This window comes from Entelurus aequoreus, linkage group LG10 (genome assembly GCF_033978785.1).
Source record: "Entelurus aequoreus isolate RoL-2023_Sb linkage group LG10, RoL_Eaeq_v1.1, whole genome shotgun sequence".
In the NCBI taxonomy this organism is placed as follows: domain Eukaryota; kingdom Metazoa; phylum Chordata; class Actinopteri; order Syngnathiformes; family Syngnathidae; genus Entelurus; species Entelurus aequoreus.
In genome coordinates, this window is record NC_084740.1 from 54995544 (window position 1) to 55009652 (window position 14109).

At 39.5% G+C, this 14109-nt stretch overlaps 1 long non-coding RNA gene across 1 annotated transcript in view; it reads left to right on the forward strand.

The window, feature by feature from the left end:
- LOC133659428 (uncharacterized) overlaps positions 1 to 8011 on the forward strand; it is a 109140-nt gene extending 101129 nt beyond the window's left edge. Inside the window, exon 3 of the long non-coding RNA XR_009827656.1 lies at positions 7529 to 8011. This is a non-coding gene — a long non-coding RNA (uncharacterized LOC133659428). The remainder of the gene's footprint in view (positions 1 to 7528) is intronic.
- The last annotated feature ends 6098 nt before the right edge of the window (positions 8012 to 14109 follow it).

A 14109-nucleotide genomic window follows, 5' to 3' on the forward strand; every position in this document is an offset into this window, starting at 1 on the left:
TGAGGCCAAGCGGTGGGAGGAAAGTTTATGTGTGAGCTGATGATGATGATGATGATGATGATGATGCATGCTAACAAGTGGAATATTAATCACTGTCTTGGGAGTCATGGATCTTGGCTAAGAAGGGGATAGGCATTCATGGCCGCGCTCGGGCAGCAGCACAAAAACTGTTTTAGTTACTCATCTCCTTACATTATCATCTCCTTTTTTGTTCCCAAATTTTTTTTATTTTTATTTCTAAGAAAAACTTAATGTAAATCTGGACTGGCTTTCCCCTGCCAGATCTCTTAATGCCTTGTTTCCACTGAGCGGTACCTTCAGGTTCCGTTTCTGTTTTTCCATTGTCAAAAAGGCGTAGCAATTACTGAGTGATGAAGAATGCGGCCTGTGCCCAAACAATTCCACCCTAAATTCCATACCTACAATGAGCAAAAACACATATGATCAGGGGCGGACCTATAGGGGTGGCTGGGGGCGGTGGGGGGGTACCGAGCCCGTATAGGAGCTCAGAATGTTAGAACTGACGTTATTTTCACTCGTACATTTCACTTTAAAACAAATATTTTATTTTACAAAGTTCTCTAAAACAACTTCAACGTTTTATATACACACTGCAAGTATATATATAATGTAGTAACGGACATCTTCATAACAATATGTAATATGTACAATATACACACTGCAAGTATATATATATAATGTAGTAACAGACACCTTCATAACAATATGTAATATGTACAATATACACACTGCAAGTATATATATAATGTAGTAACAGACACCTTCATAACAATATGAATTATGTTTTATATACACACTGCCAGTATATATATAATGTAGTAACGGACACCTTCATAACAATATGTAATATGTACAATATGCACACTGCAAGTATATATATAATGTAGTAACAGACACCTTCATAACAATATGTAATATGTACAATATACACACTGCAAGTATATATATAATGTAGTAACAGACACCTTCATAACAATATGTAATATGTACAATATACACACTGCAAGTATATATATAATGTAGAAACGGACATCTTCATAACAATATGTAATATGTACAATATACACACTGCAAGTATATATTTAATGTAGTAACAGATACCTTCATAACAATATGTAATATGTACAATATACACACTGCAAGTATATATATAATGTAGTAACGGACACCTTCATAACAATATGTAATATGTACAATATACACACTGCAAGTATATATATAATGTAGTAACAGACACCTTCATAACAATATGTAATATGTACAATATACACACTGCAAGTATATATATAATGTAGTAACAGACACCTTCATAACAATATGTAATATGTACAATATACACACTGCAAGTATATATATAATGTAGAAACGGACATCTTCATAACAATATGTAATATGTACAATATACACACTGCAAGTATATATATAATGTAGTAACAGACACCTTCATAACAACATGTAATATGTACAATATACACACTGCAAGTATATATATAATGTAGTAACGGACATCTTCATAACAATATGTAATATGTACAATATACACACATCAAGTATATATATAATGTAGTAACAGACACCTTCATAACAATATGTAATATGTACAATATACACACTGCAAGTATATATATAATGTAGTAACGGACACCTTCATAACAATATGTAATATGTACAATATACACTCTACAAGTATATATATAATGTAGTAACAGACACCTTCATAATAATATGTAATATGTACAATATACACACTGCAAGTATATATATAATGTAGTAACAGACACCTTCATAACAATATGTAATATGTACAATATACACACTGCAAGTATATATATAATGTAGTAACAGACACCTTCATAACAATATGAATTATGTTTTATATACACACTGCAAGTATATATATAATGTAGTAACAGACACCTTCATAACAATATGTAATATGTACAATATACACACTGCAAGTATATATATAATGTAGAAACGGACATCTTCATAACAATATGTAATATGTACAATATACACACTGCAAGTATATATATAATGTAGTAACAGACACCTTCATAACAACATGTAATATGTACAATATACACACTGCAAGTATATATATAATGTAGTAACGGACATCTTCATAACAATATGTAATATGTACAATATACACACATCAAGTATATATATAATGTAGTAACAGACACCTTCATAACAATATGTAATATGTACAATATACACACTGCAAGTATATATATAATGTAGTAACGGACACCTTCATAACAATATGTAATATGTACAATATACACTCTACAAGTATATATATAATGTAGTAACAGACACCTTCATAATAATATGTAATATGTACAATATACACACTGCAAGTATATATATAATGTAGTAACAGACACCTTCATAACAATATGTAATATGTACAATATACACACTGCAAGTATATATATAATGTAGTAACAGACACCTTCATAACAATATGAATTATGTTTTATATACACACTGCAAGTATATATATAATGTAGTAACAGACACCTTCATAACAATATGTAATATGTACAATATACACACTGCAAGTATATATATAATGTAGTAACAGACACCTTCATAATAATATGTAATATGTACAATATACACACTGCAAGTATATATATAATGTAGTAACAGACACCTTCATAACAATATGTAATATGTACAATATACACACTGCAAGTATATATATAATGTAGTAACAGACACCTTCATAACAATATGAATTATGTTTTATATACACACTGTGAGTATACAAACGTGCTGATGTTGTGGTGAAAGTGAGAACATGAATACATGTCGGGAAAATGCAAATTTCAGAAAAAGTAGTTTCGGCAGGCTAACTTTTCAAAACCTGGTTAAAGCGTGTCGATGGTAAACCCAGAGAGTTGTAAAATGATGTTAGGATACATTTTATTATTTGGGTTTAGCCCCCAGCCTGACTCTGACCCCTCACCATCATTTCTAAAGCTACCTTCACACTGCAGGGGACAATATCACATTCTGATTATTTTTTGTTTTGTCAAATCTGATCTATGTTTGTCCTTGTTCACATTACAGAAAACAAATATATGTTTTTAATGTGAACCTAATCTGATTGCATGCAGACATGACGTGCTGCTACACGCGGCTTCTAGGTCTTAGTCCTGCTGCATTTGAGTTTTATCAATCAATCAAAGTATATTTATATAGCTCTAAATCACGAGTGTCTCAAAGGGCTGCACAAGCCACAACGACATCCTGGGCTCAGATCGCACATGTTTCAATATCAAGGATTTTTCTGAAGATCGAGAAGGAAGAGGGCAAGCATTGTGGCTCTGGTAGTATGTGAGTTCCTAAAACATCATCATTTCGCCTGTTTTATGCTCCTTTGTGAAGCATTTATTTTGCAATCGTCAATTTTGGCAAAGAATATCGGGTCGGATGGACTCGACCCTATTGTTCCGACTGCAGTCGCATGGGATGCTCATTTTCTATCCACGCATGCAGGCGGCCTGGGTCGGATTAAAAAAACAAATGGAATTGCACTATTCACGTTGACCTGTGGGGAAAAATCCGAAGTGACCTGCAGTGTGAACAAAGCCCAAGTTGTTGCTTCAATCCCTAACATAGCCTGAGCCACTAATAGCTAACCTCAACCCTAAACCCTAACCGTAGTCCTTAAGGTTTAACCCTACGGTCGTTATCTTTGATGCCCAAATTCTCCCCCAAAGCCCTAAACTAAACTGTAACCCTAACCTTAAAGGCCTACTGAAAGGAATTTTTTGTATTTAAACGGGGATAGCAGATCCATTCTATGTGTCATACTTGATCATTTCGCGATATTGCCATATTTTTGCTGAAAGGATTTAGTAGAGAACATTGACGATAAAGTTCGCAACTTTTGGTCTCTGATTAAAAAAAGCCTTGCCCCTACCGGAAGTAGCGTGACGACACCGGAGGAAGGGCTGCTCACATTTTCCTATTGTTTACACCAGCAGCGAGAGAGATTCGGACCGAGAAAGCGACGATTACCCCATTAATTTGAGCCAGGGTGAAAGATTTGTGGATGAGGTACGTGAAAGTGAAGGACTAGCCCACAGTGCAGAACATATCTTTTTTCGCTCTGACCGTAACTTAGGTACAACCTGGCTCATTGGATTCCACACTCTTTCCTTTTTCTATTGTGGATCACGGATTTGTATTTTAAACCACCTTGGATACTATATCCTCTTGAAAATGAGAGTCGAGAACGCGAAATGGACATTCGCAGTGACTTTTATCTCCACGACAATACATCGGTGAAGCACTTTAGCTACTGAGCTAATGTGATAGCATCAGGCTTAACTGCATATAGAAAAAAACCAAATAAGTCCCTGACTGGAAGGATAGACAGAAAATCAACAATACTACCAAACTCTGGACATGTAAATAAACGGTTAATGCTTTCCAGCTTGGCGAAGCTTAGCAATGCTGTTGCTAACGACGCCATTGAAGCTAACTTAGATACGGAACATCGACAGAGCTATGCTAAAAACATTAGCTCTGCACCTACGCCAGCTCTCATCTGCTCATCACGATCCGTGCTCACTTGCGTTCCAGCGATCGACGGTACGACGAAGGACTTCACCCGATCGGTCGGCGGCCCGGAGACGGAGGAAGTCAAGGTGAGGTCGTTCGGCTAGCGCGTCTGCTATCCTCAAAGTCCTCCTGGTTGTGTTGCTGTAGTCCGCCGCTAATACACCGATCCCACCTACAACTTTCTTCTTTGCAGTCTCCATTGTTCTTTAAACAAATTGCAAAAGATTCACCAACACAGATGTCCAGAATACTGTGGAATTTTGAGATGAAAACAGAGCTTTTTGTATTGGATTCAATGGGCTCCGAATACTTCCGCTTCAACCGTTGACGTCACGCGCAAACGTCATCATATCGAAACGTTTTCAGCCGGAAGTTTAGCGGGAAATTTAAAATGTCACTTTATAAGTTAACCCGGCCGTATTGGCATGTGTTGCAATGTTAAGATTTCATCATTGATATATAAACTATCAGACTGCGTGGTCGCTAGTAGTGGCTTTCAGTAGGCCTTTAAAGAGGTCATATTATGATTTTTTTCTACATTAAGGACACTTTTTTGTTGTATGTAATGGTGGTTCTTTGGTCAAAATGATGCATAGATGATGTTTTACACATCATCTTCAAGCCATTTCCTGACCGTCTCTTCAGGATGCACCTTTTTGCGGACGGTCTTATTTACGTGTTTTATTTTATTTTTTATTCGCACAATATAGACAGTACAAAAGGTAATATTGTGAAAATACATAGAGACAAGAAATTAGTAATGAGAAATACTAAATAAGAAATAAGTGCAGGTGAGAAAAGAAACCCCAAAAGGGCTTATGCAAGGTTCTCACCTAAAGCAATAAATTTACAAACAAAATTAAACATAGTATACAAAAAAATATTTATTTACTGCGTCTTCTCCCCGTCAGCCATGTTGTAGTTTTTAGCGCTTCCATAGCAAGTCCACTGACAGATGTAAGTTAGAGCTACATGCTACTTACAAACGATTAGAAATCAATAGTATTATTAACATTGGCAACAGTGGAGGATACATGTGCATGTACGAGCCAGTCTGCCCCTACAACATCGGACTACAACGGCGGACTCGCACAAAGCGCTTTGGGTAAAACGTGACCATATATGGAGATATCCATTGGACATCACGTGTTGGAAAAACGTCACTGTGAATGTCACTTTGTGGGTGGGTTCTCCTTGGACCAACAGAATCTGTGGGAGCCCAAGATCCAGGTTCAACAAGTCTTTTATTTTGATATTTTTTTATGGGCAATGTCGATAGCCGCCTGCTTCTCGCTCGTGTGTGGTTTTTGCCTCTCCTCCGACCTCCCCTCATGGCCTCGGACCCTGCTGATAAAGGAGACGGGTGATTAGATAACCCGCCTCAGCTGGGCAATCCACTCACCTGTCAGCTGCTTCGAAGCCGGTCCATACACACGCCCTTCCCGCAGAAGGCGCGCCGACCACGCCCCCCTCCACAGTCACAAGTTGTGCAAATTCCAAATGACTCGTTAAGAGGAAGTATGACAGAAGGCAAGATTGTTTTGTTGACATCTCTGCCATGTTTGATTTCAACTTCTTGGGACTTATATACAGATCCCAAGTACACAAAAACAGGTACCGATAGGTAGGAAAAGTTAATTGGGTCCTCTTTAAATTCTAAGCCCGAGCTCTCATCCTAACCATAACTCTAGTTAGAGTCCCTAAACCCAAACCCTTCTTCCGAACATCTACCCCTAACCGAATTTAACCCTAACATTAAGTCCTGACCCAAAATCCAAACCCTAGCCCAAAGCTTTAATCATAACTGTAGACCCTTAAAGGGATAGCCAGTTTAGATGGCGGTTCGGCAATTCACCGTGCTCCGCCAAAGACCGTGTTAACACTTTACACAAAACCCTGGCCATCCGTCACTCATCCGCCATGAACCCTGAGAACTCTGGGGAGTCTTTTAAAATGGCCCATGTTCTGGACGCCTTTCACCGTGTTCAGAAGGGCAGTCTGTGTCTTTGCGTAGCAATACTGCGTTAACATCTGCCAGTCACATTTTTTCCTCCCAGACCTTCACAATGCGAACACGGTGACTTCACAGAGGCGGCAGATTCAAACACATCACGGTCTCACATTGTGCCACTGCGGTTGATCCGGAATACAGAGTGGAGGACTCCCCCGCCTTTCAGGAAGATACCACCGCGCCAACCCGCATTGGCGCCCTGTTCAAAACGTGTTGAGAAAGGCTTACCACCACGGCGCTTGGAGAACTGCCATGAACCTCTATCAAAACCGGCGATGTGGGATCGCCCCCTTAAGCGAATTTTAACGCCAACGCTAAGGTCTAACTCCAACCCTAAAGCCTAATTTTGATCTGAACAACTCTAACCTCATATCCCAGCCCTAATCACTTGATTTACAATTCAACACTAATTCCAAATCCTAACCCAGACCAGGACTCTTAACCCTAACCCCAGTTTGGAACCCTAAAATGTAACCCTGAAGGCTGAAATATTCTCTCCCGTCATGTAGTTTTCGCCCCCTCTGTTGGCGTCTTAATTCGTTTATAGCTCTTCCGCTGATGCTGGTGCCTGACTCTTTCCAAACCATAGAGGGCAGACTTTTCCTAAGTGAGAACCCACAACTCCTCTTGTCCAGCTATTAGTTTCCTGTGTGTAGTTGTAGTCATAAACATTGTTGTTGGAGCTGGAACTAATCGTTTTTAAAATAAGGCTCACTTTTATTGTCCATTGTTTTGAAACCGGAGAAGATGTTTGCAAAGGTGGGCCACTAACCTTACCCCCAAAACCTACCCCAGCCCTGACCGACTGCTCTCCAGGTTTAGTCCCGCTGACTGTCAGTTTGTTGTTGCGACTCGATTGCGTTGCTCATTGTCATGGCCACTGGCCTTGTGGTGTTTTCTGTACCTTGGCAGTGACGCGCTTACGGCACTTTGGAGGATGGCAGCCGGCTTAAGTGTGACCCGACAGACGTCCAAGTCCAATGGAACATGCTGGCGAGGCGGACTTAGGAGCGGGATTTGAACTGAATCCTTGAGATTTGATGAGATCATACAGAAAGTGGGCATGATTTAGGAGAGAACAGACAATGATGGAAAATGTCAACAAGGCTCTTTTCGTGGACACACACACACACACACACACACACACACACACACACACACACACACACACACACTCACACACACACACACACACACACACACACACACACACACACACACGTCTTGTGATGGATGTTAGCTCGACGTAGACGAAGCATCCAGCTAGCCACAATTGTATTTTACGGCTCCCCATTAAAATGTATTTTCACACTTTTTTATTTATTTGAAACTATTTTTATACATTTTCTTTAATGAAATTGAATTTTATTTGATGCATGTTATGTATTTAAACAGTCATTGGGAAATAAATTGTTTTTTTTTGTACAGAATGACAAATTTAACATCATTAAAACATCCATCCATCCATCTTCTTTCACTTATCCGAGGCCGGGTCGCGGGGGCAGCAGCCTAAGCAGGGAAGCCCAGACTTTCCTCTCCCCAGCCACTTCTTCCAGCTTTTCCCGAGGAATCCCGAGGCTTTTCCAGGCCAGCCAGGAGACAGAGTCTTCCCAATGTGTCCTGGGTCTTCCCCGTGGCCTCCTACCGGTCGGACATGCCCAGGCGTTCGGATGGCATCCTGACCAGATGTCCGACCCCCCTCATCTGGCTCCTCTCCATGTGGAGGAGCAGCGGCTTTACTTTGCGCTCCCCCCGGATGACAGAGCTTCTCACCCTATCCCTAAGGGAGAGACCCGCCACCCGGCGGAGGAAACTCATTTGGGCCGCTTGTACCCGTGATCTTGTCCTTTCGGTCATAACCCTAAGCTCATGACCATAGGTGAGGATGGGAACGTAGGTCGACCGGTAAATTGAGAGCTTTGCCTTCCGGCTCAGCTCCTTCTTCACCACAACGGATCGATACAGCGTCCGCATTACTGAAGACGCCGCACCGACACCATCCACTCTTCCCTCACTCGTGAACAAGACTCCGAGGTACTTGAACTCCTCCACTTGGGGCAGGGTCTCCTCCACAACCCGGAGATGGCACTCCACCCTTTTCCGGGCGAGAACCATGGACTCGGACTCGGTCGAAAAAGTATCAGAAAGATTTGCACATAAATGTGCAAATCTTTCTGATACGTTTTCGACCTGGATTTGAACCCTCATAAGACCAGCGCTAACATGTACAGTGAGAATACCCATGGACATTTGCCACATATTTTAAACAGTGCCAGAGCAGGAAGAGGCTAAGAAAACGTGTACAGGAAACCGTCATATGGAGCACCCTGTCCAGCTACCAGTCAGACATCTTGACTGATCTTTTACCAACGTCAAGGAATTAGTTTTGCATAGTAAACCAACAACGTCAGATAGTTTAGTTTGTTTTACTTCGGCCCAAAATAGAAGAAGCACATTCTGAAAATGTACATATCACAAATAATCCTCTTGACTAAACACTTCAAGTTAGTTGACAATTCTGAGGGGAAACAATGGTGCAGTTTGAGAAACACCATGAAGAACACAATGAACTTAGACCTAATCTTAGTGTCTTTAAAAGCAAGTCCACTGTAAGTCACAGCCCATCTAGGATTAAACAAAAAAGCAATCAATCAATCAATCAAAGTTTACTTATATAGCCCTAAATCACGAGTGTCTCAAAGGGCTGCACAAGCCACAACAACATCCTCGGTACAGAGCCCACATAAGGGCAAGGAAAAACTCACCCCAGTGGGATACAATGAGAAACCTTGGAGGGGACCGCAGATGTGGGGACCCCCTCCTGGGCGACCGATGCCATGGACTTCGGGTGGATCTAGCATAATATTGTGAGCGTCCAGTCCATAGTGGATCTAACATAGTAGTGTGAGAGTCTAGTCCATAGTGGATCTAACATAATAGTGTGAGAGTCCAGTCCATAGTGGATCTAACATAATAGTGAGAGTCCAGTCCATAGTGGATCTAACATAATAGTGTGAGAGTCCAGTCCATAGTGGATCTAACATAATAGTGTGAGAGTCCAGGCCATAGTGGATCTAACATAATAGTGAGAGTACAGTCCATAGTGGATCTAACATAATAGTGTGAGAGTCCAGTCCATAGTGGATCTAACATAATAGTGAGAGTCCAGTCCATAGTGGATCTAACATAATAGTGTGAGAGTCCAGTCCATAGTGGATCTAACATAATAGTGAGAGTCCAGTCCATAGTGGATCTAGTTAATAGTGTGAGAGTCCAGTCCACAGTGGATCTATTATGATAGTGTGAGAGTCCAGTCCATAGTGGATCTAACATAATATTGTGAGAGTCCAGTCCATAGCGGATCTAACATAATAATGTAAGAGTCCAGTCCATAGTGGATCTAACATAATAGTGTGAGAGTCCAGTCCATAGTGGATCTAGTTAATAGTGTGAGAGTCCAGTCCATAGTGGATCTAGTTAATAGTGTGAGAGTCCAGTCCATAGTGTATCTAGTTAATAGTGTGAGAGTCCAGTCCATAGTGGATCTAACATAATAGTGAGAGTCCAGTCCATAGTGGATCTAACATAATAGTGTGAGAGTCCAGTCCATAGTGGATCTAACATAATAGTGTGAGAGTCCAGTCCATAGTGGATCTAACATAATAGTGGGAGAGTCCAGTTCATAGTGGATCTAATATAATAGTGTGAGAGTCCAGTCCATAGTGGATCTAACATAATAGTGAGAGTCCAGTCCATAGTGGATCTAACATAATAGTGTGAGAGTCCAGTCCATAGTGGATCTAACATAATAGTGAGAGTCCAGTCCATAGTGGTTTTAGTTAATAGTGTGAGAGTCCAGTCCATAGTGGATCTAACATAATAGTGTGAGAGTCCAGTCCATAGTGGATGTAACATAATAGTGAGAGTCCAGTCCATAGTGGATCTAGTTAATAGTGTGAGAGTCCAGTCCATAGTGGATCTAATATGATAGTGTGAGAGTCCAGTCCATAGTGGATCTAACATAATATTGTGAGAGTCCAGTCCATAGTGGATCTAACATAATAGTGTAAGAGTCCAGTCCATATTGGATCTAACATAATAGTGTGAGAGTCCAGTCCATAGTGGATCTAGTTAATAGTGTGAGAGTCCAGTCCATAGTGTATCTAGTTAATAGTGTGAGAGTCCAGTCCATAGTGGATCTAGTTAATAGTGTGAGAGTCCAGTCCATAGTGGATCTAGTTAATAGTGTGAGAGTCCAGTCCATAGTGGATCTAGTTAATAGTGTGAGAGTCCAGTCCATAGTGGATCTAGTTAATAGTGTGAGAGTCCAGTCCATAGTGGATCTAACACAATAGTGTGAGAGTCCAGTCCATAGTGGATCTAACACTATAGTGTGAGAGTCCAGTCCATAGTAGATCTAACATAATAGTGAGAGTCCAGTCCATAGTGGATCTAACATAATAGTGTGAGAGTCCAGTCCATAGTGGATCTAACATAATAGTGTGAGAGTCCAGTCCATAGTGGATCTAACATAATAGTGTGAGAGTCCAGTCCATAGTGGATCTAACATAATGGTGTGAGAGTCCATAGTGGGGCCAGCAGGAGACAGGTCAGCAGCGCAGAGACGTCATCAACTGATGCACAGATGAGTGGTCCACCCCGGGTCCCGACTTTGAACAGCTAGCGCCTCATCTGTGGTCACCTGATAACCTCACCAAGCAAGAGGGGAGCAGAGCAGAAAAGAGACGGCAGATCAACTGGTCTAAAAGGCTAGCGTATACAAATGAGTTTTAAGATGGGACTTAAATACTTCTGAAAAACAAAAAGCATAAATAAATATCATCAACTACCTCATTTGTCATTTCCACTGTTCACGTTCTTTAAATGTGCACAGTAGACAATAATGTCCACAGAACTATATCAATGTGGAGTCTCATGCAGCGTTTTAAGTCTTTATTGCACTCCTGTTAATTTTACGTTGAATCGAGGGGGAGAAGTCGCAGCCTCTTGCTTGGTAGACTTGCTCACCCCAGTATCAACTATTTGCTTGCCTAACAGAATTACTATTGTGACATCCAGTGGACACATTTAGAACAGCGGTTTCTTTCATTTAAAAATGCAGCTCAATTTTACACTTAGACAACTCATCTCGCTGGCCGGATTGAACCTGTCCACGGTCCTGATCCGGCCCGCGGGCCGCATGTTTGGCATCCCTGCTGTAGAGGGATTCAGATTTTTTTCCCCAAAGTGCATTGCGGCAGCCATTTTGAAGGTCGAGCGTCGTCGTTCATGATAGCACTACGCATAATATTTCCAAACTATTCACCATTCCAGACTGTCATGATCCGTGGCCTGGATCATGATTTGTTTAGTCATGTTCTGTTGGTTTTGGACTCCCTTAGTTCTAGTTTTGCGCACCGCTGGGTTTGTTTTGGTTACCATGGGTACTAATTGGGTTCACCTGCCTCTGGTTAGTGGTCGTCATGCTCACCTGCTGCCGAGCACTAATCAGAGGGCTATGTATTCACCTTTCTCGCCACGCTCAGGCTGGCTTGGTTCTGTAACGTGGGGGTCGCATCTTACTGCGGGGTTCGTTCTCTCGGGATGCAGACGGACCACTCCGGACGAAGCGCGCAGGTAAGAACATGATTTATTCCTCATAAATAAATAAACAACAGGAAGCAAACCAAAGGGCTGCGTGGCGATCGCACGTGAAGCTAAGGTACAAACTTAGCACAGGAATCAAGAAACATGGTAATGATAATGAATTACATTTGTAACACACTTTACATTTGTTACAAAGTATATAAAAAAATAATAATATAAAAAAATTAAATAGAAAGTTAGAATATCCATCCATCCATTTTCTACCGCTTGTCCCTTTATATATATTAGAAAATTAAAATAGAAATACAAACATGAAAAACACTAGACACTATATACAACAGAAACATAGATAAAATAGAAATACAAACATGAAAAACACTAGATAAAATATAGAAACATAGATAAAATAGAAATAAAAACATGAAAAACACTAGATAAACACTAGATAAAACATAGAATCATAGATAAAATAGAAATAAAAACATAAAAAACACTAGATAAAACATAGAAACATAGATACAATAGAAATAAAAACATGAAAAACACTAGATAAAACATAGAAACATAGATAAAATAGAAATAAAAAACATGAAAAACACTAGATAAACACTAGATAAAACAGAAATAAAAACATGAAAAACACTAGATAGACACTAGATAAAACAGAAACATAGATAAAATAGAAATAAAAACATGAAAAAAACTAGATAAAACATGGAAACATAGATACAATTGAAATAAAAACATGAAAAACACTAGATAAAACATAGAAGCATAGATAAAATAGAAATAAAAACATGAAAAACACTAGATAAACACTAGATAAAACATAGAAACATAGATAAAATAGAAATAACATAAAAAACACTAGATAAAACATAGAAACATAGATACAATAGAAATAAAAACATGAAAAACACTAGATAAAACATAGAAACATAGATAAAATAGAAATAAAAAACATGAAAAACACTTGATAAACACTAGATAAAACAGAAACATAAGATAAAACAGAAATAAAAACATGAAAAACACTAGATAGACACTAGATAAAACAAACATAGATAAAATAGAAATAAAAACATGAAAAACACTAGATAAAACATAGAAACATAGATAAAATTGAAATAAAAAAATGAAAAACACTAGATAAAACATAGAAACATAGATAAAATAGAAATAAAAAACATGAAAAACACTGGATAAACACTAGATAAAACATAGAAACAGATAAAATAGAAATAAAAAACATGAGAAACACTAGATAAACACTAGATAAAACAGAAACATAAGATAAAACAGAAATAAAAACATGAAAGCACTGGATAAAACAGATAGGCAAGCAGTGCATTTTAAAACAAAAAGACAGAGAAATGAGATAAAAGCTGTGCTAAAAAGGTGGATTTTTAGTCCCTTCTTAAAACGGTCGACCGACTGGTGCTCTAAGATGGTCGGGGAGAGCGTTCATAGAAACAAGAAATAACCCTACGTGCCTGTTGCATACAGCAAACAACCAAGCCAGACTGAGCGTGGCGAGAAAGGTGAATAAATAGCTCTCTGATTAGTGCCCGGCAGCAGGTGAGCGTGCCGACCACTAACCAGAGGCAGGTGAACTCGATTAGTACCCATGGTAACCAAAACAAACCCAGAGGTGGGACTAAGGGAGTCCAAAACTAACAGAACATGACAAACAAACGGATCATGACATTGGGGCTTTTATTTATTTTACATTTCAATATTTTACCTGAAATGATCCGAACAAACAGGAAGTCGTCAGCACGTCGCATCTCGGTTGTTTGTCGCGATCAATGCTCACCTTCGCCGTTAACGTTTCTTTTCAGCCGCTTCCGTCTATCCAGAAATACGCTTAGAAATGCGATACGAGC